Below are 25,957 nucleotides of genomic sequence, written 5' to 3' on the forward strand. Positions count from 1 at the left end.
TAGAATGGTGAGCTGGACTGAAAACTACATATGTAGGAGACTATTTAAAGGGTTTGTGTTTGTACCAGTAGGAATCTCGCACCTTGTATATTGCACGCCTTACAAAAGTTATCTTAGAGTGTAAATGTGTAATAGATGAGTGCTTAGAATGGTTAGCTGGACTGAAAATTATGTAGGAGACTATTTAAAGAGTTTGTGTTTGTACCAGTAGGAATCTCGCACCTTGTATATTGCACGCCTTACAAAAGTTATCTTAGAGTGTAAATGTGTAATAGATGAAAAACCTTTGAAAATATGGCAATACCTGCCTCGGTGGCGTAGTGGTCAAGACGCTCGCCTGGTAAACAGGAGGGCGTGGGTTCGATCCCAGCCGAGGCATGGAATTTTATCCTCATTTATTTGAGAGTGTGACCACATAATAATGGAGCTCTAAGGGTTAGGTGGTAGAGAACGCCTCTGGCGTTAACCTCACCTAGTGGTTACCTTCTACTCTAGAGTCTATTGTTATTATTATTAATAATACTTTTTCCTTGAGGGTAACGTGCTCATGATGCTCGAGCAAATTGCCCCTTTGGATGGCCAGAGAAATTTTCTGAACCAAGTACTGACGCGAGCGAGGGAGGATCACCAGAAATCTATAATCTTCTCTTTAGTCTGCCATATCACCATTCGGCTACAACTGAAGTCGCTACAACAACAATAACAACCAGAAATCTATTGGATATGTACCTATATTGGAACTTATCCATCTACTGAAATGGAAACTAAGCTTTGATCCCCATTGTCAGAAGTCATACAGACCGAAAGGCTCACTTGAATCTTCAAGATTCATCAAACATAGTAGTGCTTAGAATGGTTAGCTGGACTGAAAATTATGTAGGAGACTATTTAAAGGGTTTGTGTTTGTACCAGTAGGAATCTCGCACTTTGTTCATATATTGCACGCCTTACAAAAGTTATCTTAGAGTGTAAATGTGTGATAGATGAAAAACCTTTGAAAATATGGCAATACTTTTTCCTTGAGGGTAACGTGCTCATGATGCTCGAGCAAATTGCCCCTTTGGATGGGCTGGATGGGCAGAGAAATTTTCTGAACCAAGTACTGACGCGAGCGAGGGAGGATCACCAGAAATCTATAATCTTCTCTTTAGTCTGCCATCACCATTCGGCTACAACTGAAGTCGCTACAACAACAATAACAACAACAACCAGAAATCTTTTGGATATGTACCTATATTGGTACTTATCCATCTACTGAAATGAAAACTAAGCTTTGATCCCCATTGTCAGAGGTCATACAGACCGAAAGGCTCACTTGAATCTTCAAGATTCATTAAAGTTCTTCATGTCATATTCAAATGATGTACCAGATCTTTTATCTTACAGACTTCTACGAATTTTTTGTAATTTACTCGAGGGGGTGTTCCTACCCTTAAGTTAAATTCGCAGATTATGTTATTATGATAATTTTTGTAAGGGTGGGTGGCAGCAAAATTGTGAAAATAAGATGAGGTGAGATAATAATATTGTTAAATAATCGTATGCATAATGGAGATTGATACTTCAGACAATAATCGTGCTCTTTGATTATTTATTAATAAGTTCATCATATTATCTCATCATTTCACTTCGACAATTAAGTAATCTATTGACCCTATCTTGTAATTTTCGGACTCTTATCTTTCGATCTTTACACTGTATCCGTGTTATGAGGAAGATTTTGGGTCCGGAACTTGAGGAATATCTGAAGAATGCACATGAATTGAGCGATATAAATTACAAAGAACGATGATGAACTTGATATCAAGACTGATTATAATTTGTAGAATTATTAGTAGATATAGAGCAAGTGTGACTTAACAAATGAGATAATACAGCGGCAGTCTGGTAATCGAGCTACCAAAATGTTGTCTACTATTTCTACTGAGTATTTTGTTCTTATGCTTGTCATTATCATCATACCCACCATTGTATCTAGACATGGTTGAAAATAGTTTTCTCAGAATGTATTTAACTCATTTTCCTATTGATATTGACACTAAACCAACTGTCCCTAAACATTTCATGTTAGATACTTCCACAGTGTTGGGTCCTTGTACATTAGATTAGAAAGTTCCATCCTGGTAGGTAGGTAGCTTCCAAGTCTTTGTGACAATTGTCAAAGGCTGCATCCATACGACCTTGGCCCACGTTTCTGAGCGTAGAATCTTCATCATCAATAGGTCTATAAATGGCTTCATTTATAGCTTCTCATAAATCGGCATTATATTCTTAATTCTATGTCTACCCTCATGAGCAAACAAAGTCGAGACTGTCCTTGGGACTTTCAGTATCAACAATTTTGCCGTTGAAAATTGAGCCAACGAGACAACCAAAGACAATATGTTAGGCAACACCATGAGCTTTTAGTTGGTACTGCAAAACGTTGAAAAATATTTTCAAGACATTCACAAAATTCTGTCAGAGTAAAGGGATGGAAATGCAATCTATACCAAATTATTTGCACTTGAGCGTATCATCCATACAATGCCAATGAATCAAATGATGCTTTAAACAGTCTAAACCGTTAGTTTTATGCTCTGGGGCAACCGCACTTGCAATTGCAACTTGTAATAGTCGTCTAAACATATAAAAATATAAATGATTACAAGTTGACGGATGGTCACGGACATTAGGTCAACTTTGATGCACAAACCCGATCCTCGATCCACTAGATTGGTCAGAAGATGTTTAACACGGGTGTCTTCGGTTCTTGTTGTACATAAATTCAGTGATTTTATTGGATGAGATATCGAGTTAGATGTGTGTGACGTCTGGTATTAGTGGAATTCCCACAAAGGAGCTAGCCGTTGCAGTTATGTTGTGAAAATGTGCTAATTTCTCTCTGTCTCGCCAGCCTAATTAGTAGTTCGTCTGCTTTGTAAGCGCTAGGCCGTGGGTGCGATTCCCGCCCTTGTGTGGGTGCGATACTGAACGGATAATGTTCGTTTTTGGCTGGCTTTCTCCTATGCTGTCTTCCTACTCTCTTCGATTCCGGGACGATAACAAAAATAGTTTTGGAATTTGTCGTCCTGACGAGGCTGAGTGCACCCTGAAATAGGGTTGTAAACGCACGAATGAGCAGTGACCAGTGTTAGGTTAGGGTTAGGTTAAACGCACGAATGAGCAGTGACCAGTGTTAGGTTAGGGTTAGGTTAAACGCACGAATGAGCAGTGACCAGTGTTAGGTTAGGGTTAGGTTAAACGCACGAATGAGCAGTGACCAGTGTTAGGTTAGGGTTAGGTTAAACGCAAAAAGTATGTGTTACAACATGTCGTTCGCGCCGGTCAAAACTACATCTAGCACACTCTTAAAGTAAGTTTTTCCTCTAATATAGAAATTTTCAGTAAATTTGCCATTGACGTGTCTTATGCATAATTACCGAGTTTAATGATCCTGAAAGTGGTTTTTCCTGTACTACTGGAAAATGGTACGACTTTTCCGAAATTTTCTTTCGCCAAACGATGTAAACCGCCATTTTACATATTGCCTTATGGTCAGTCAGCTAATTTTCGCACTCCTTATGGCCAATCAGTTGAATTTTGTGTAATCAGTTTTTTAGGTATACCCATTACTAGGGGGTTACCCTACCCGGAGCACTTTGTTGGTTTGTGTTTGGACTTTTGTTTACGCAATCTACGCTTGTGCAGAAGTCTAAAGAGCCTTTCAACATGATAGGTACCTATGTAGTCGGGGTACGAAACACGTTACAAATCACAACTCTTGTATTACAAAGTGCAAATCGTTTGTAATATGCCTCGTCTCAATCATATCTATTCATACGAACTTTTTCTGTTTAGCACGAGCAGAATCATTTGTTGAGCTCATCAATCTAGCGATTGTAAAAACCTCCTGACACGACACCTGCATTATTTCGTCTGTAAGCATTTAGCGTTCCATCGAGGTCTGTCCACTGAAGTAAGAGGACAAAAAGGTCCAATTATCTTCACCAGACTCTACCGTTGCGATCTCATAAATAACTCGGTAATGTACGTGCCGTGTCTACACTTATGATAAGAGTGTACATGTCTGGTGCGATATGCAATTCATGTGCAAACCTCTCCAAGTTCATAATCATCAAAACCGCCTGACAGACTCGCAGACACCTCTAGGGGTCATTCGATAATTGATCGTCCCTCTTACTTGTGTCTTTCGCGAGATGGTGTTTTCGATTGGTCAATCTGACCGTTTCGCCTGTGCCGAATATGGAATGTTTATGTCTTATTAATGGATGACATAAATATGGTATACTTGAGAGGTAATTTGCCATTTTTTGCCTTGTGATATTCGTTGATACTGCACGATCTAAAGATTTTAAAGTTTAGAAGAAGATGTGATTAAACTGTTCTTGTTCTCTGTTCTGAGAACGTGCGGAGGTTTTCTTCTTGTTTTTAAGAATGTCATGACGTACTCGTATTATGCCATAGCACATTGTTTTTTGAAAGTGGAAGTGTTCAGGAATATGAAATGGTCTTGGCATATAGTTTATGGTGTTCTGTGAAGAAGAAAGCTTTGTTTTATATGTACCTTGAAAAATACCAGATACAATCCATGAATTATCGGTCGTAACAAGGAGCATATTAGGTGACAACGATAGAGTGGGAGAACTCCCAGCAATTGTTAAAGTTGAGAAAATTCTGAAGGAAATTACAAGGAAAAACTATTATGTAGTTTATGGTGTTCAGCTTTGTTTTATATGTACCTTGAAAAATACCTGATGATGCTATCCATGAATTATCGGTCGAAACAAGAAGCATATTAGGTGACAACGATAGAGTGGGAGAACTCCCAGCAATTGTTAAAGTTGAGAAAATTCTGAAGGAAATTACAAGGAAAAACTAAGACTCGTTAAACGTAGAAAACAATAATTCCAAGTGTAACCCACACCATAGGGGTTCTTTGAACAATGCCTAGCTACCAACGCATTGTGCAGAGACCAATTAAGCAATTAGGAGAACAATCAGGGAGATTCAATTATATCACTGACGGTACTTAATGATCACTAAATTCGCTGAAGGTTCATAATTAGTTTTTATCTTATTCACACATTCATCTTCTGTGTTATCTTGGTTTAAATCCGTTCCTTATAATCAAAAACTGTAAAACCCTCAACCTTAAACATCGCACAGATGATTTGGATTAGATTTAGAATTTGTGCAGAGGCAGACTTCATTATCTACTTCACGAAAGAATTGCTGGAACTAAATTTCAAAGCAGACTTCAGATGTTCTGATACATGAGTTTCCTCTTTCCTTTCTCTGTTCATTCTTTCAATGGATGATGTTCTGTTTTAATGTCTTATGTCTCATTGAGATCGGGATTTACATCATCGATTGTTTCGTTCTTCTTGGCCTTCTCACCCCGACCGTTTTCCAGGTATCTCGGTAAAGGCCACTTTGATTTTCAACGAAACTTTCCATGTCAGTTTTATGTACAGCGAAGTCCTTTTTATATTGAGCTGATTTTTTTTATTGTTCTCAATTTACAATCTTTTGTTCTCGGTAAGTATTGACACATGTTGCTTGTTTCTGATGTTCTGTTGATATGGATAGATTGTTCTCAATTTACAATCTTTAGTTCTCGGTAAGTATTGACACATGTTGCTTGTTTCTGATGTTCTGTTGATATGGATAGGTCTACATTTGTAGTTTCTGTGAATGTTGATGATATCTTCTATAGAATCTAGATATAAACCTTCTCTTGCTTTTCTGTAACAGCAGCAGTTAGCTTTTACTTTTCAATGTCTTCATGGCACGATACAGACAAGAAGGTCTTCATTCCGATACTTAATTTAGTAATCTCTTTGTATCATCTTCGCAAACAACATATTAACCTAGACTTGGAAATAACCAACATAGCTGACTAATGATAGGGGACAACATTGTACGACACACCACCGGAGGGCGAAAAGGCAATGTATAATTGAACAAAGCACATATTACGTAGAATAAACTAAGTACATACATATTATTACATGGTAAAGTATTATTGAATACATACATATTGCATGGAGAACTTTACACTCTTGAATAATTATAGAACTTTTGTATACAGACATATCGGAAAGGTACATCGATATAAAATTATACAGACAACCAGACTCGAGATTGAAGAAACCAGTTGGAAATGATGATTATGACCCCCATAGGTCAAGAATCAAGTGTGATTTAGACTAAGTAAGAATTTATCGCCATAGAGGGAGGATAAGAGATGACTTTCCTCCCTTCGAGTCTCCGAGCATACAACAAACACTTTTACACTTTAACGTAAGATTGTAGACTCGGGGGGTTAGACATACCTCTCTATACAATACTCGTATGTCATGTCAGAATAGAGAACTTCACAGCCAAATTACGTAAATCATATACTCACACCAATAATTTAAATCCTGCGAAAAAATCCAGCACAAAACACAATTGATGTGTTGAAAAGTTGAAGGTCGCAGAGGTGATAATTAAAATAATGAACACATTTGATGATAACATATTTATCTCTCTTGGTATTTTGGATGATCCTTTGAGATCATTCCCCAAGGAGACTTGTGAAATGCGAAGAACTCGTAAATCTTGTCAAAGTCAAATTAATAGAAGTCCTATTAAATTTACTATTTTTATGTTTCAAGTATGTATGTATCTAGTAAGCTCTCTGCTATTACAGCACGCGTTTGAACGAATGACGAGAGTTGGAATTTTTTACTCGTGTTTGCATTTATGTATTTGTCTCATTGTCTGTCGATTTGCTTTAGCGTAACTTCCGAATGGTTTATGCGATTTTGATGAAATGTGATCATTCTCTGAAACCTGAAACGTTTTGTCTGATTTTAATAAAAGTTGGCCTACATGTTTATCACCAAATGGACATAAATTTTGCTTGTTGAGTTTTAGGTTCTATCTTAATTAATTAATTATGCCTACCTATTATATTAATCAAGCCTTTTGGGCCTCCTTAGGGGTACACATTTTCTCGTTCTCTCGAGGAATCAAATTGGATTGGTATGCGTGTTTTTCTCTCTGACTTTTCAATTCACAGATTTTACATTCTTCCACCATTGTTCTTTGACTTGAAGATGCCTTGATTTCCGACAGGCATGTTTTTCTCAACCCCCTTAACATCTAGATGTGCGTTACGATTGCGAAATGTGCAGACATTTTCTCGTTTTCTCGAGGAATCAAATTGTATTGGTATGCGTGTTTTTCTCTCTGACTTTTCAATTCACAGATTTTACATTCTTCCTCTAAGTCAGTGGCGTCAAGAGCATCATTTATATTTTTACTGGGGCCTTGGTTGGGGAGGAGATTCCTTCGTTGCATAGGTGGCAGAATGGTTGACGCTTTTTATAAGTTAAAGCAGGCTGTTACAAATTTGAGTAGCTCTTGATCTTGAATCGGCTTTTCTGATTTCATCGAAATTCTGTGACAATGTCCGTTTTCCAGTCTGGTAGACACCCTATTTATTCATAATTTTTTATATTTTTACTGGGGCCTTGGTTGGGGAGGAGATTCCTTCGTTGCATAGGTGGCAGAATGGCTGACGCTTTTTATAAGTTAAAGCAGGCTGTTACAAATTTGAGTTACCGAATAATAGCTCTTGATCTTGAATCGGCTTTTCTGATTTCATCGAAATTCTGTGACAATGTCCGTTTTCCAGTCTGGTAGACACCCTATTTATTGAACCCACTAGAGTACTAGAGACATATGGTGGTCCAGTGACCAAACATTATGAAAGTCCGTTACGATTTCTAACGTTATCAGTCTTGACCATGAAACTTGCGTCTTTTCAGTCGGATTCTGAAGTGCAATCAAAACCACAGTTGCACAACCTATCTCGGTTTTTACACGTCCAGTCTGTTTCCATAATTTCATACATTTACCTAACACGGTTTCCAATGTTTCCATACAATTCAATAGTTAACACATCAAGACTGTCGGTTAGGATAATGCATGCTTTGAATGGAATAACCGACCCACTAATAAGATAGGTTAGTCACTCAGGGGTACTAGTATGTACCATTCATATTAGTCTCAATTTCAGCAATGCACTCTTAGAAAACAATAAATTCCTATGCAATATGAATTCATTAATATTAAATTTCGGACGATGTAAATGGCGGATGCTAAACTGGAGCAAAGGGATGACCGTTACCGATAGATGATCCCTAATTTGTGTTGTAGCTGTCTTGTCAACGAAGAAATTCTAGAAAAGGAAAAAAAGAAAAGAGCCAAAATGCCAAAAGGATGTCAATACTAAAAAGTCGGGACATCATCATCATCAGGTAAGCTCGCTCTAGCGGGGTCGATTCCCGCCCGGGGCGGATTTTATCCCAAACAGATGAAGTTCGTTCTCGAAACGGCTGGCTTTCTCATATCCTTCCTTCTTTCTTCGCTTTCGGGTTAATAAGACCTCAGCAGTTACAGCTCCCTCTATACAACCCATAAAAAAAGCTCGCTGTAATGATTTACTCCCTCTACTTTCTGGTGTCCCTGGTGGTTGACCCTGGGTTGAGCTTGATCATAACCAGTAATCCAATCAAACCCGCAGATCATGATTGCGGTTAAATGCTGTGAGATTCTTTGCTTCAAGTTATTACTCGGTGATGATTGATGCAACCCAAGTGAAGTCATATTGACCATGTGCAGTCCAAGAAGTGACCTGTGGTAGATTTCTGTCACCGCGGTCATTACCATCGGGTTGATGCGGTTTGGCATTTGATGTCAAGACTGTCCATTGATGTAGCGACTGCCCATTGATGTCACGGGACTCATCGTGTGGCTTTTACGTCAATGTCGCTGTCGTGGTTCGTCAAGAATTGAATGGGTTTGAAGATGAGTTTCATGATAACCTGTAGGCTCTCATGTTCAAGAGATCAAGACCTGCCAATGTCAGGCTCTATTTGGTGTTGGTCTGATGGAAAACTAAAATTCTTCAACTATTGAAAAAGGACATGATGTAATAGCATCATTAGCATCTCACCAAGTATCTCTTTTTCTCTTCTATGCAGCAGAGAATTTTGCAAGAAATTTATAATCGGAAAAAGTCAGGGATTCATTTTGAGTAACCAGATCGTCGGAATCAAGTCCCTTTGGTTCTCCAAAATATTCACTCTAAATGATATATCAAAATATTTACTCGTAATATTATGTTAGAAAGAGAGACAAGTTTAGTCTTCTCTGGTGATTTTTTATTCCAACTTATCAGCCTGTTCAATATGAAAGAAATATTCATTGAGAAGAATACCCCTGCTGAGTTACTCGAGTATGATTTGTTCCACAATGAGCAACAAATCGCATCGTAATCCAACAATCAATATTAAAGACTTGTTTCAATAGATAAAAAGCTTAGCAAACCTGGCCATTATTATTTATTGACTTGCGTGGGATCGCATCGAATCCATAAATACGAGAATCCCAAGAATAGAAGGAATAAAAATGTAAAAGAAGACGTAAGAGACAAATTGAGCAATGCACATACGACAACTAATGGTGTGTTTCACCAGAGACCGAATCGGAGATTTCACTGATGGGAGATTTTTCGTTCATCTAAAAAGTAATTAAACATTTGTAGATTTAAAGAAGTTAAAGTGATTTGCAAGTGATTCAAAAATGTACTACTGTGAAGTGTGAAATTTTTGACCGTTTGTTGACGAATTTGTGACTGGAGCATAACCTGAACGATATACGAGTACTTAGTGGGAATCTGAATTCAAACAAAAGATTCTCCAGATCGATTTGTTTTACTGGATTATAATGTAAATCATTGCAAGATTCTTGGACTATGATTCAAAAATGTACTACTGTGAAGTGTGAAATATTTGACCGTTTGTTGACGAATTTGTGACTGTAGCATAACCTGAACGATATACCTAGTGGTAATCTGAATTCAAACAAAAGATTCTCCAGATCGATTTGTTTTACTGGATTATAATGTAAATCATTGCAAGATTCTTGGACTTTGAAGACGAGGCACCAGATATCTTCTATAGAATCTAGATATGTATAAACCTCCTCTTGCTTTTCTGTAACAGCAGCAGTTAGCTTTTACTTTTCAATGTCTTCATGGCACGATACAGACAAGAAGGTCTTTACAGCTAATGGTGTGTTTCACCAGAGACCGAATCGGAGATTTCACTGATGGAGATTTTTCGTTCATCTAAAAAGTAATTAAACATTTGTAGATTTAAAGAATTTAAAGTGATTTGCAAATGATTCAAAAATGGACTACTGTGAAGTGTGAAATATTTGACCGTTTCTTGACGAATTTGTGACTGGAGCATAACCTGAACGATATGCCTAGTGGGAATCTGAATTCAAACAAAAGATTCTCCAGATCGATTTGTTTTACTGGATTATAATGTAAATCATTGCAAGATTCTTGGACTTTGAAGACGAGGCACCAGATATCTTCTATAGAACTTAGATATAAACCTCCTCTTGCTTTTCTGTAACAGCAGCAGTTAGCTTTTACTTTTCAATGTCTTCATGGCACGATACAGACAAGAAGGTCTTCATTCCGATACTTAATTTAGTAATCTCTTTGTATCATCTTCTCAAACAACATATTAACCTAGACTTGGAAATAACCAACATAGCTGACTAATGATAGGGGACAACATTGTACGACACACCACCGGAGGGCGAAAAGGCAATGTATAATTGAACAAAGCACATATTACGTAGAATAAACTAAGTACATACATATTATTACATGGTAAAGTATAATTGAATACATATGTATGTACAATGGACATATTGCATGGAGAACTTTACACTCTTGAATAATTATAGAACTTTTGTATACAGACATATCGGAAAGGTACATCGATGTAAAATTAGCAAACAACATATTAACCTAGACTTGGAAATAACCAACATAGCTGACTAATGATAGGGGACAACATTGTACGACACACCCCTGGAGGGCGAAAAGGCAATGTATAATTGAACAAAGCACATATTACATAGAATAAACTAAGTACATACATATTATTACATGGTAAAGTATTATTGAATACATACATATTGCATGGAGAACTTTACACTCTTGAATAATTATAGAACTTTTGTATACAGACATATCGGAAAGGTACATCGATGTAAAATTATACAGACAACCAGACTCGAGATTGAAGAAACCAGTTGGAAATGATGATTATGACCCCCATAGGTCAAGAATCAAGTGTGATTCAGACTAAGTAAGAATTTATCGCCATAGAGGGAGGATAAGAGATGACTTTCCTCCCTTCGAGTCTCCGAGCATACAACAAACACTTTTACACTTTAACGTAAGATAGACTCGGGGGGTTAGACATACCTTTCTATACAATATGTCATGTCAGAATAGAGAACTTCACAGCCAAATTACGTAAATCATATACTCACACCAATAATTTAAATCCTGCGAATGTCATGTCAGAATAGAGAACTTCACAGCCAAATTACGTAAATCATATACTCACACCAATAATTTAAATCCTGCGAACTCGTATGTCATGTCAGAATAGAGAACTTCACAGCCAAATTACGTAAATCATATACTCACACCAATAATTTAAATCCTGCGAAAAAATCCAGCACAAAACACAATTGATGTGTTGAAAAGTTGAAGGTCGCAGAGGTGATAATTAAAATAATGAACACATTTGATGATAACATATTTATCTCGCAAAACACAATTGATGTGTTGAAAAGTTGAAGGTCGCAGAGGTGATAATTAAAATAATGAACACATTTGATGGTAACATATTTATCTCTCTTGATATTTTGGATGATTCTTTGAGATCATTCCCCAAGGAGACTTGTGAAATGCGAAGAACTCGTAAATCTTGTCAAAGTCAAATTAATAGAAGTCCTATTAAATTTACTATTTTGATGTTTCAAGTATGTATCTTGTAAGCTCTCTGCTATTACAGCACGCGTTTGAACGAATGACGAGAGTTGGAATTTTTTACTCGTGTTTGCATTTATGTATTTGTCTCATATGTTTCAAGTATGTATGTATCTAGTAAGCTCTCTGCTATTACAGCACGCGTTTGAACGAATGACGAGAGTTGGAATTTTTTACTCGTGTTTGCATTTATGTATTTGTCTGTCGATTTGCTTTACCGTAACTTCCGAATGGTTTATGCGATTTTGATGAAATGTGATCATTCTCTGAAACCTGAAACGTTTTGTCTGATTTTAATAAAAGTTGGCCTACATGTTTATCACCAAATGGACATAAATTTTGCTTGTTGAGTTTTAGTTTGATTTTAGCACCATTAATTAATTAATTAATTAATTAATTAATTAATTAATTAATTAATTAATTAATTAATTAATTAATTAATTAATTAATTAATTAATTAATTAATTAATTAATTAATTAATTAATTAATTAATTAATTAATTAATTAATTAATTAATTAATTAATTAATTAATTAATTAATTAATTAATTAATTAATTAATTAATTAATTAATTAATTAATTAATTAATTAATTAATTAATTAATTAATTAATTAATTAATTAATTAATTAATTAATTAATTAATTAATTAATTAATTAATTAATTAATTAATTAATTAATTAATTAATTAATTAATTAATTAATTAATTAATTAATTAATTAATTAATTAATTAATTAATTAATTAATTAATTAATTAATAATGAATACGTGGAGCTTGCCTTTCAAACAACCTGCTACTTCTCCGTCCAAAACTAGTCTCAGCCAGCCTATACCTTATCCATTTGAATATGGCAGCAAGGAGTCATCGACCCAAAATGAAAGAACCAATCAGAATGCGAGAATCATCAGGCCATTTTCACACGAGAGCGCATTAGGGCGACTTCTTCGGATGAAATTCGCGATACCAAGAATCTTACCTGACCAAAAATTTGGCCTTTTGAAGTGACTTTGAGGAATTGTAAGGTTGTACTTCATTAAGAGCTACTTAGGAAGGACCAGAAGATAAGAGCTTTCGTCACAGGAGGTGAAACTGGATTTATTTATCACTCTAAATGATATATCAAATGATATTTCAAAGGAAACCCTTCGACAAAAGAAAGAGATAGGCACAGCAAACCAAGAATCACCGAATTTTCTCCACCAAGAATCACCGAAAATCCTTTAAATGAGGAAGAAGTGTTTAGGTTTTATTTGTCGATAACACTGAAAACACCAGCCCGGTTATTGCTTTTCACCTTCCATAACTTTCGATAACCTTTCTGCTGTTAACAGCAAGCTTTTCTTGAGACCAAATTCATTGGAACTGACGATAACGTGACGCGGCGATCACTTATGTCTCTGGTTAAATTCAACATCAGTGATACATATGGTGGTCCAGTGACCAACATTATGAAAGTCCGTTACGATTTCTAACGTTATCAGTCTTGACCATGAAACTTGCGTCTTTTCAGTCGGATTCTGAAGTGCAATCAAAACCACAGTTGCACAACCTATCTCGGTTTTTACACGTCCAGTCTGTTTCCATAATTTCATACATTTACCTAACACGGTTTCCAATGTTTCCATACAATTCAATAACACACCAAGACTGTCGGTTAGGATAATGCATGCTTTGAATGGAATAACCGACCCACTAATAAGATAGGTTAGTCACTCAGGGGTACGAGTATGTACCATTCATAGTAGTCTCAATTTCAGCAATGCACTCTTAGAAAACAATAAATTCCTATGCAATATGAATTCATTAATATTAAATTTCGGACGATGTAATGGCGGATGCTAAACTGGATCAAAGGGATGACCGGTACCGATAGATGATACCTAATTTGTGTTGTAGCTGTCCTGTCAACGAAGAAATTCTAGAAAAGGAAAAAAAGAAAAGAGCCAAAATGCCAAAAGGATGTCAATACTAAAAAGTCGGGACATCATCATAGTAGTGACTAGTGGTTGACCCGTCCTTTGTACGGGATCAGCGCGGCATAAGAGTCATAACTTTGAGGTGCTGCCATTTTGAATCGAGATGGAATATGACAAATTTAAATAGCCTATGTCACCCTCAGTACTCTTCTCAACAACCACAAAAAATTTCATCAAAATCGGTCAAGCCGTTTTTCGTGAGAAGAGGACAACAAAAGGTCCATCAGAATAACAGCGCCGTAACAGACAGATATACATGTACATGGTTCTGTGTATGCATTATGCAACAATTTAGTCGAATTTCGCGTTATTTTCGTAGTACCTACTAGTGGTTGACCCGTCCTTTGTACGGGACCACCACACACACAAACACACCCCCACACACACACCACACCCATCACACACACCATCACCTATATTGTCTGAACCTGATCTTCATAGTAATCTACTGTTCTATACAGAATGGTCTGAGTGACTGATTCTACTGTGTGGTTCACCCTAAATATAGCTCTCTTCTCATTAAGAAGAAGAAGAAGAACGAGGAGGAGAAGAAGGGGAAGAAGAAGAAGAAGAAGAAGCAGAAGAAGAAGAAGAAGAAGAAGAAGAAGAAGAAGAAGAAGAAGAAGAAGAAGAAGACCTATGAACTATGAATCATTTCAGATCATTTCTCAACAGCCCAGAATTTCGTATGCACACATGAAAGAATGTATCTCACTACAGCATCACCCTGAAGGTACAACTGAGCAAAATATCTTGCAGACGTCAGAAGAAGAAGAAGAAGAAGAAGAAGAAGAAGAAGAAGAAGAAGAAAAAAACTGCTATAAAGAAAGAGACTACCCACACCTATGTACATTGCAGACGTGATGTGCTTACAGTATCCGATGCTGATGTATTGTTTCATGTGTTTCGTCATTTTAGAGAATCCAAGTTTTTGAAAAAGAGAAAAAAAATTGAATACCACAGGCCTTTCTGTTACCTTTTTTCTCTTCAATTTTTGTGGGTCAGTTCCATCTACGTACAATCGTATATGTACCTACTGTCTAAAAAAACACTTAGTGTGGGTTTCACCAAATTTCTTTTTATCCCCTAACGGCCTGTTACTTAACAGCCCTGTTAATACTTATAATTATGTAGCTTAACAGGCACTCTGGGGCCTGAAAAAATATTGGTGAAATCCACCCATGTTTCATGTTCAACCGTCCATTTCTTGTCAATTGTTGAACAAATATTTTCTTTCAATATTTTCCATGACCTGTCTTGAGCCACTGCCTAGCATCGCGTGTTGTACCGAATCCAATAATGTCTCACCATGGGCAACTTTTATCAACATAGCTTCCCAAATAATAAAGGTAATGGAAAGTAAATATTGCGAAGCGACCCCCAGGTGTGTTCTTGATCATTTATTTTGTTTATTGGTCGTATATCATCTATTTTGGTAATATTGAAATTGGGATCCTAATGAATTGACCTTCTTGACCTGCCTAACCTTTGGTTCCAATTAGATAAAGTGTTAAGGCTCAAAAATTTAACATTGATTTCAACCTAAAATTAGTTGAAGTATCTTCATGTATCACATGATTATCTTTTCCATTTTTGTGTGGAAAAAGTAATCCTCAACTTTTCTCTCAAGTAATCCTCAACCTTATCTTTCCACCTCAGTTTCAATTGGTTCTCGGACCTACTGTTAGTTACCTAATACTAAATAATTATCTACCTACCTACCTACCTAAAAAAAGTAATCCTCAACTTTTCTCTCAAGTAATCCTCAACCTTATCTTTCCACCTCAGTTTCAATTGGTTCTCGGACCTACTGTTATTCTGGACCTTTCTTTTCGCCTCTTTCACCTCCTGCAGTGAGCAAACTTTTTCGTTATCTTTGTGTAAGTGTCCTGTGGTGTTCCTCATTTTCTCATCTCATGTATTTCACATTCTCAACATTTCAAAGTCAACTTTACCTGAAGATACAGGACTCATTTTAAATAGACCTATGAATCATTTCAGATCATTTCTCAACACCCCAGAATTTCGTATGCACACATGAAAGAATGTATCTCACTACAGCATCACCCTGAAGGTACAACTGAGCAAAATATCTTGCAGACGTGATGTGCTTACAGTATCCGATGCTGATGTATTGTTTCATGTGTTTCGTCATTTTAGAGAATCCAAGTTTTTGAAAAAGAGAAAAAAAATTGAATACCACAGGCCTTTCTGTTACCTTTTTTCTCTTCAATTTTTGTGGGTCAGTTCCATCTACGTACAATCGTATATGTACCTACTGTCTAAAAAAACACTTAGTGTGGGTTTCACCAAATTTCTTTTTATCCCCTAACGGCCTGTTACTTAACAGCCCTGTTAATACTTATAATTATGTAGCTTAACAGGCACTCTGGGGCCTGAAAAAATATTGGTGAAATCCACCCATGTTTCATGTTCAACCGTCCATTTCTTGTCAATTTTGAACAAATAATTTCCTTCAATATTTTCCATGACCTGTCTTGAGCCACTGCCTAGCATCGCGTGTTGTACCGAATCCAATAATGTCTCACCATGGGCAACTTTTATCACCATAGCTTCCCAAATAATAAAGGTAATGGAAAGTAAATATTGCGAAGCGACCCCCAGGTGTGTTCTTGATCATTTATTTTGTTTATTGGTCGTATATCATCTATTTTGGTAATATTGAAATTGGGATCCTAATGAATTGACCTTCTTGACCTGCCTAACCTTTGGTTCCAATTAGATAAAGTGTTAAGGCTCAAAAATTTAACATTGATTTCAACCTAAAATTAGTTGAAGTATCTTCATGTATCACATGATTATCTTTTCCATTTTTGTGTGGAACAATCTTAATTAAGTACCTTAAGGCTACCGAAGTATCTAAATCATCCTTATTAGTTTGTTTTGGTGAGTTAGAATCTTCTGGCATTGAAATTTCAAAGTTTGTGTTACGAATAGTAGTTTTGTAGATTTTATTAATGATCTTAATTTTATATTGGGTACCTTGATGTATTCTTGAATTGGTTTAGGTCCGTTAACAAAATAAATTGTATGCTAACAAATTGAGATTGAGAATGGTCAGGGAAAAGACTTCTGTAAAGGTCAAATATCAAAACTTCCCAGGTTTGCAACCCAGTTGGGACTTCTGACTACTTTAATACCCTAATCCTAAAAATCCTAACCCAACAAATCTTACTCGGAAGTGTGTTAACAAGACTTCGTGTGGCCCAAAGTAGGTCTATATCTCTTCATCTTCAATTAAAGTACTCTTGAATCCGAACTATAGGCACACTACTTGAATTGCTCCAATTGATTCAGAGAAAGAATCTATGAGAGCTTTTGCTGTTGTGCAGAATATTTGCTCAGGTTCTGTGTGGTCCTAATTGCATGGTCCCAGGTTTGCAACCCAGTTGGGACTTCTGACTACTTTAATACCCTAATCCTAAAAATCCTAACCCAAGAAATCTTACTCGGAAGTGTGTTAACAAGACGTCGTGTGGCCCAAAGTAGGTCTATCTATATATCTTCATATTCAATTAAAGTACTCTTGAATCCGAACTATAGACACACTACTTGATTTGTTCCAATTGATTCAGAGAAAGAATCTATGAGAGCTTTTGCTGTTGTGCAGAATATTTGCTCAGGTTCTGTGTGGTCCTAGAATCAGTTTTATTGCATGGTGCTCTATTACTTTCATTCTATCAATTCTGTCCATGTATTGTGTTCTTTCTTTTATTGGGTACTTACTTTCCGTTTCGCATTGTATACGGTATTACTGTTGTTTGCTTAATGTATTGTATCTTTTATTTGTTTGAATCTTAGTGATGCTTTCATTTGGATTGTTAACGGAAGTGTTGGTTTTGTTATGCAAATTGTTCGTTGTATTCGAGGTTTGTCTAGGACTTGATCTAATTGTCTGCAGATGTCACGCTTCTCATGTTTTGGAATCTGGATTCACTCTTGACTCTCTAGTACCGCTGTTTTGTCTTTCTAGCAGATTTTACTGGCCAACCCTTTCTGGATCGACATGGAATTTCAATGGTCTCGATGGCGTAGTGATCAAGACACTCGTCTGGTAAACAAAAGGGCGCAGTTTCAATCCCAGCTGTGAGGTATTGTAATTTGTCATCAATGTAATTTGATAGTTTGACGACAATAATAGTATAATTGACTACTGCTGCACCGAAGGGACTTTGTATTTTACATCCAACATCCAACCCAGGAGGGGCGGTCAAGCGTTTGGGCATCCCTGCTTTAATGGGTACTTGGGTTTTTGTAAGACTTTTTTTGAGTTTTTTGTTTTGGAAAGACTTTTGTTACTTCTCGTCTTGATTACTTTTGGCTTTTTTCTGTACTGATTTTACCTGTATCTGCGATTCTTGCATTTTTACTATACCTATCTGCTGCTTGCAACTTTACTATAATAGGCACTTGGATTCTGCTGTTGGACTTCACTACTGCATAGTAAATACATGTGTACTCATTACTTGGATTTTGTCTGGCTTTTATCTGTGGTACATCTCTGATGTCTATCTTGAGCATGATGTCTGGTACGGTTTTGTCTCCAAGTCTAAAATCTGCATAGTAATATCTAGGACAACAACTACATAGTGACTCGCTGGTTTTTACCTATTACTCATGATGATTCTTACGATTTTTTAATATCACGTTTTTTGGGTACCACATTTTGAAAGTTTTGAATAGTTTTCGGTCCTCTTGGATCTATATAGGTATCAAAGAGTATAGGTAACACGAAAATTTGATTAGGTGCAGTATGTACATAGTTATATTGATTCATACTATTTATTATTATTATTATTATTATTATTATTATTATTATTATTATTATTATTATTATTATTATTATTATTATTATTATTATTATTATTATTATTATTATTATTATTATTATTATTATTATTATTATTATTATTATTATTATTATTATTATTATTATTATTATTATTATTATTATTATTATTATTATTATTATTATTATTATTATTATTATTATTATTATTATTATTATTATTATTATTATTATTATTATTATTATTATTATTATTATTATTATTATTATTATTATTATTATTATTATTATTATTATTATTATTATTATTTAAAATTAAAATCAGATAAAATTAAAATAAATTATTCTTATCAATACAATTTCGATTAAGATGTTTTAAATTGGTGAGCTTTCGATGTCACTCAGAACATCATCTTCAAACCGAGATAGATGTTGGCTCTATCGCAGCAGGAGTAGGAGTGATATACGATTATTAAAAACAATTTTATTATTATTATTATTTATTTATTTATTTCTAGTTTGTACTGAAGAAGGATGAAAATATTCGGCTGATTAGCATAAAGTTATCGGAGAATATAGCCTAGAAGTACAATAAATTGTCCACATTAATGCAGTACGCAGATACAGTAGAGTAAAATACAATAAATAAAGTACAAGAATATAATACATAAAGTGCAGTCATACAATACATAAAATACAGTACAATACATAAATACAGTAATACAATACATAAAATACAGTCCAATACATAAAATACAGTACAATACATAAATACAGTAATACAATACATAAAATACAGTACAATACATAAAGTGCAGAGCACACACCTCTCGGTTTCAAATCGACTTAATCGACCTTGTCCTTTCTGCCTCTACACTGGACCATCATCAGAACATCTGAAAGGTCGCGGTCACGAGGGCGCGTAAATGGAAAACTGGAAAAACAAGAGTATGTATTTAGCGTATATGTGAAAACGTATTTGCGTATGTGTGAGGTGAGGACATTCATATGACTTTGCTTTGGTTTCAGGAATGTAAATTGTATGGAGAGATATCATTTATATGATCATGACAAGAAAGAGGAAGAATAAAAGAAGAGATGTAAATAGTGCTTGAATAAGATTACGAGTATTATAAAATTGTGTATTAGCGTATATGTGAAAAACTCATTTGCGTATGTGTGAGGACATTCATATGACTTTGCTTTGGTTTCAGGAATGTAAAATGTATAAAGAGACATCATTTATATGATCATGACAAGAAAGAGGAAGAATAAAAGAAGAGATGTAAATAGTGCTTGAATAAGATTACGAGTATTATAAAATTTAGATCTAAAAAAAAAGCTACAACAACAATGGAAAAGTTATTGTAATGCCACTTTTTAGCCCGTCCTTCCTTTATTTCTTTTTGTAGCAATTCTTCATCTGCTTAGAAAAGGAGAAAAAAAAAAAAATAAAAAATAGATGCTCTGTTTTTTATCAATGATCTTTGATATGTATAAAAAAATCTCTTCTATTAAACTTGGCCTTTTAAAAAATAGATGCTCTGTTTTTTATCAATGATCTTTGATATGTATAAAAAAATCTCTTCTATTAAACTTGGCCTTTAGAATCTATAATCACAATCGTTACTATTGATTGTATAGGTAAATATGTATCATCTAGAAACGTGTAGGTATTATCTGCTTAAAGCTTGATTCACACTATAGTGCCAGTCAAGGTCCAGTCACGGTCCAGTAACGGTCCGATCAAATGATTGTTGAAGGCAAGTAAAAGGTCAGTGGTGGAACTGGTGGAATTATAGTGAAAAGAAGAACACACAAATAGTTTTTACTCTTCACAGTTGGGGGAGGGGTTTTTTTGTTGTTTATTTATACAGACATGTTTCACCAATAAACAATAAAAAAAACCCCTCCCCCAACTGTGAAGAGTAAAAGCTATTTGTGTTCTTCTTTTCAAGATGAATATTCACAAAGTCACGTCAGAATCTATCAATATGGAATTATAGTGGGTAAAAATTTGGGTGGATCAAATTTTTCAAAACTTACACCTAGTTAACTTGAATTGGCATCCCAGATACAAATTAAATGTAAAATCACATCCCATATATGGAACCCCGATAAAAGTCGCTCCTTTTCTTCTTCTTCCTCGCCTTTCCCATGTTCAGACGGGGTCGACCTCTCAATCACTCAACATTTGCTATTTCTTTTGCAAGGGAAATTTCAGCCTGGTTATCCTTCCTGATTAAAGTCTCCCAGCCAGAAAGTCGCAAGTCAATCTCCCTGGTAAAAGTGGCTTGAAAATCAATCCCAGTATTTAACCTACACCCTCATTTCCAAGTCTAATGAAACCCAAAGTAATCAATGACGAAAATGCAAATGACTCCAAAGTTCATTGGTCGATATAATACATAAAGTGCAGTCATACAATACATAAAATACAGTAATACAATACATAACATACAGTGATACAATACATAAAATATAGTAATGTAATACATAAAATACAGTAATACAATACATAAAATACAGTACAATACATAAAGTGCAGAGCACACACCTCTCGGTTTCAAATCGACCTTGTCCTTTCTATCTCTACACTGGACCATCATTTATTGGCACAGTTAATGTATTTTCTTAGAATTCGCCATTAAATTACACGAAAGACACCTCCTCCCTAGGTCAACAAAAAATCTTGTAACTTCTTAACATCGAACACAGAACTGACCTTTCACAACAAATGTAATCTCTTCATCAGGCCGCTTTCACACGAGATCAGGTCGACTGCGCCTTTTGAAGTGGCTTTGAGGAATTAGAAGGCTGGACTTTATACAGAGGTACTTAGGAAGGACCAGATTAAGGATAAGAGCTTTTGTCACAGGAGGCGAAACTGAATTCGTCAATTATTTCGAACAACTAGTTTGCTGCGGCAGAATTTTTACATCCTTTAAATGAGGAAATATTTTTTAAACTAGGTTTTATTCGTCGGGATAAGACTGAAAACACCAGCCCGGTTATTGCTTTTCACCTTCCATAACTTTCGATAACCTTTCTGCTGTTAACAGCGAGCTTTTCTTGAGACCAAATTCATTGGAACTGACGATAACGTGACGCGGCGATCACTTATGTCTCTGGTTAAATTCAACATCAGTGACGCTGTTTCTTATTTTCAAAAAATGTTATATTTTTTTCTACGTTTCCGTTGAAAATTAAAAAGGTTCTCTAATTTTATTTATCAAGATAAGCTGATAAACGACAACTCATGAGCACCCCGTGTCAAATCGTCTTGCTATATTAAATCAAGCAGCATATAATGTGAGCAAAGAAGCGATCCATACAAGAAAAAGAAAACCAATTCCAGCAGACGATGACTCTACTAGCGAGGAATGTATCTTCTTAGATCGATCTTGTGAAGATTCTGTGCATTCTAGGCAGTAGTGATAAGCTGATAAACGACAACCCATGAATACCCCGTGTCAAATCGTCTTGCTACTTGCTACATTAAAAAATCAAGCAGCATATAATGTGAGCAAAGAAGCGATCCACACAAGAAAACCAATTCCAGCAGACGATGACTCTACTAGCGAGGAATGTATCTTCTTAGATCGATCTTGTGAAGATTCTGTGCATTCTAGGTGACCTTAACACACAGACCCTCGTGACCCCTAGCGCCCAGTGCTAACCCAACTTTAACCCGTACTCACCCGACATACTCGTACATATTAACCCGTTGGAAATTGGCCATGAAGAATGGGTTCAATTGCTTCTGTGTTTGGCTGTGAAAAGATTGGATTTTCCGAATTGAAGGAGCGCTAAAGGGGTCTACCCACTTCTGGGGATCCTACTACTTCTTTGCTGTTCTTTTCCATTGGAGTTTGAAGTTGGAACCAATCATCGATCGGTCACGTGAAACATTTTCTAATTTTACAACCACCTGATTCAAACTTTTTCTCTGATGGAAAATTATTGTAACTTTGTAACATCAATCAATGTGATTTCTCAATATTTAGCCTTAAGATACCAAATATTGAGAAATCACATTGATTGATCTCAATTACCATAAGCTTTGTACAAAACAATACAGTTAACGTCCCACATATTGCAAGTTCTTTCTTAGTTCAAAGAATTTGTGACTAGAATTTAAAGTTTATATAGTGTTTTTACCATTGGGTTAACCAAGTCTAATAGACTACTATGCAACAAGCATTTGAATAAATGATTTGAAGCGAGTGTGATATGTGCTTTATTGATTATGATGAAGATGTTGGAGAGATAATGAGACGAGTCAATTTGTGAGACATTTCGATACACCCATTTCTCGGCTGTTGTGGAGTTGAGCAACATGGATTGTGCTGAGATCAAAACGGGTAGCGAGTATGCCAAGTGCTGGCTCGATGTCACCTAGACTACCAAAAGCCTAATCCACTCTGCCACAATTCTCTCTGATTTGGAACCATCCTTTGTTTTTGGTCTGTATTCATTCCACCTTTACTGCACCTTTGGTCTCTTTTACTGCACCTTTTCCCATTCTTGTTTTGGGTCGGCGTTACCCTCCTTTATCCTACCCCACCATACCCTCCTATCTAATGCCTCCTCCCTTCTCCATCCCTTTTATTTATTTATTTATTTATTTATTTTATTTTAGATATAATAGGCCTTTTGGCAAGGTCTATTTACAGAGTTTTTATAATATAAGACATAAGTATACTTAAGATTTAAATAACCTATGTACATTGCAGGCATATAACTACTCGTATACATATTATGATACAGAAAAGTTATGAAAATGGACTGACCCTCTAAAATGGCCTAAAGTAAAATGACCCAAACTGCAAATTAATAGGTATTTTTCATGGGGAAGAGCTTGCAAATTACTCAAGATCTATGCTTCGCTCAAAGTGAATTGCCCAAGCGGTGACAATCTTGATCAAAAAATTTACACCGTGCTAGTAAAGATCCATATTCCAGTAAAGAAAAAAAATCAATGAATAAATTAATTTGTACACCTTATAATCTCCAAGTTGGTTGTGGAACAATAAAGCATAAAGGCACACTATCCAACACACTTACCATTACAAGAGCTATAACAATCAGGATTTTGCTAAAAGGTCAGAATCGTTATGCGAAATGTTTTCATGATTTTCAAAATGTCGTCCTTTTTTTTCTCTTCTTCTGCTGTTGCTCTGTTGAATTATTTCTTGCAAAAGTTTAATTTTTTATATGTTTTTTCCCTATAGTCCAATGCAACAGAGAAGTCAGTTTGGTTTTATAAGCATTCTTAAATGTTTCATCAAAAAACATCGAAATTTCACTCAGTGGCCCTCCTCCAGATAACCATTGAAAATACGCAAGTGCCCCGTGGCAGCAAGTGCGGTCGCGCTGTTACGTCCAAAGAGAATCTCCTTTGTGGAATCAAAATTAGGTCCGATAATAAAATACAGCTTGCTTGCTTTAAATAAAAGTTACTGTACAGTAGAACCTCGATTATTTCAACTTCCATTATTTCAACTCCAAAATCCATTGTTTTTTTTCTATCTTTCAAAGGATATCCTATCTTATCAGAGGAAAAGATCGTAGAAAGTGATCATTTCAACTACCCCCAGTCCCTTTTTCCCTGACTGACTTCTCTCATGAGTTGGACTATAGTTATTGTAGGTACCTAAGTAAGGTACTTATAATAGGTATACGTACCTATTAGTGAAAGGAAAACTTGGAGAAGAAGATGTTTTGAAGAAAAAGGTCGGTCTGTTATCGAGATTCTGGCTATTTGTTATCAGAGGTGATACTCTACTAAGTACCACTTCTTCTGAGGTGATGGCTCTTTGTTTCTGTCTAAAGAATGGCCGTCAACCATTGTATGCAAGTCAGGAAATAGAATAGAAATAGCACAGCATACTTAATACTTCATTAGGAAAAATAGAATAGAAATTATACTGGTGTTTATAAACCACCCTGTTTATACTGCAAACATGAACAGATTCTTCAGTGGGATACAAGGTGGTAAGGGCCAGAAAAAAGTCGTAGTTTTTGTCAGTATTTTAGGCACATGGAATAAAAAATCTGACTTGGTAATCAATCAATATTTATTTGTACAAATATACAATTGTATGTGGTACAATGTTAAGGCTACGTAGTTACTAATCTAAACTAAAACTAAATCTATAATAGGTACCTAATATAATAATCTATAATAATAGGTACAATCTGTAATAAGCCCACCGTGTCTGCCATAATATATGCTATATAATGTGCAGGTAGGTAGTAGGTAAACTCCAGCCTAAAATGGTTGAGCAAATGCTTGGCCATCGTGCCACTTTGGAGAATGAAATAGTTCGACTTTTGGTAAGCCCCTTCATGAGATGGCTTGGTGAGCTCCAGCCTATGATGGTTTGGCAAATGGTTGGCCATCGTGCCAGTCCCAAGTATGAGATAGTCTGACTTTTGGTAAGCTCCGTCATCTGTGTGGAACAATCTTAATTAAGTACTTTAAGGCTACCAAAGTATCTAAATCATCCTTATTAGTTTGTTTTGGTGAGTAAGAATCTTCTGGCATTGAAATTTCAAAGTTTGTGTTACGAATAGTAGTTTTGTAGATTTTATTAATGATCTTAATTTTATATTGGGTATGACTTTTAGTAAGCTCCGTCATGAGATGACTTGGTAAACTCCAGCCTAAGATGACTTGGTAAGCTCCAGCCTATGATGGTTTGGCAAATGCTCGGCCATCGTGCCAGTCCCAAGTATGAGATAGTCTGACTTTTGGTAAGCTCCGTCATGAGATGACTTGGTAAACTCCAGCCTAAGATTACATTGTAAGCTCCAGCCTATGATGGTTTGGCAAATGGTTGGCCATCGTCTCAGTCCCAAGTATGAGATAGTCTGACTTTTGGTAAGCTCCGTCATGAGATGACTTGGTAAACTCCAGCCTAAGATTACATTGTAAGCTCCAGCCTATGATGGTTTGGCAAATGGTTGGCCATCGTCTCAGTCCCAAGTATATGAGATAGTCTGACTTTTGGTAAGCTCCGTCATGAGATGACTTGGTAAACTCCAGCCTAAGATTACATTGTAAGCTCCAGCCTATGATGGTTTGGCAAATGGTTGGCCATCGTCTCAGTCCCAAGTATGAGATAGTCTGACTTTTGGTAAGCTCCGTCATGAGATGACTTGGTACTCCAGCCTAAGATGGTTTGGCAAATGCTCGGCCATCGTGCCAGTCCGGACAATAGTGGTTGATAATCCCCGTCATG

The 25,957-nt window shown here is 35.9% G+C and overlaps 1 protein-coding gene across 1 annotated transcript in view; it reads left to right on the plus strand.

Moving 5' to 3' along the window:
* Positions 1-25,957, plus strand: part of LOC103509335 (U6 snRNA-associated Sm-like protein LSm1) — a 39,744-nt gene that overhangs the window by 11,504 nt on the left and 2,283 nt on the right. The gene's annotated exons all lie outside the window — the stretch shown is intronic.

The sequence above is a fragment of the Diaphorina citri genome, unplaced genomic scaffold (assembly GCF_000475195.1).
Source record: "Diaphorina citri unplaced genomic scaffold, Diaci psyllid genome assembly version 1.1 scaffold23, whole genome shotgun sequence".
Lineage (NCBI taxonomy): Eukaryota > Metazoa > Arthropoda > Insecta > Hemiptera > Psyllidae > Diaphorina > Diaphorina citri.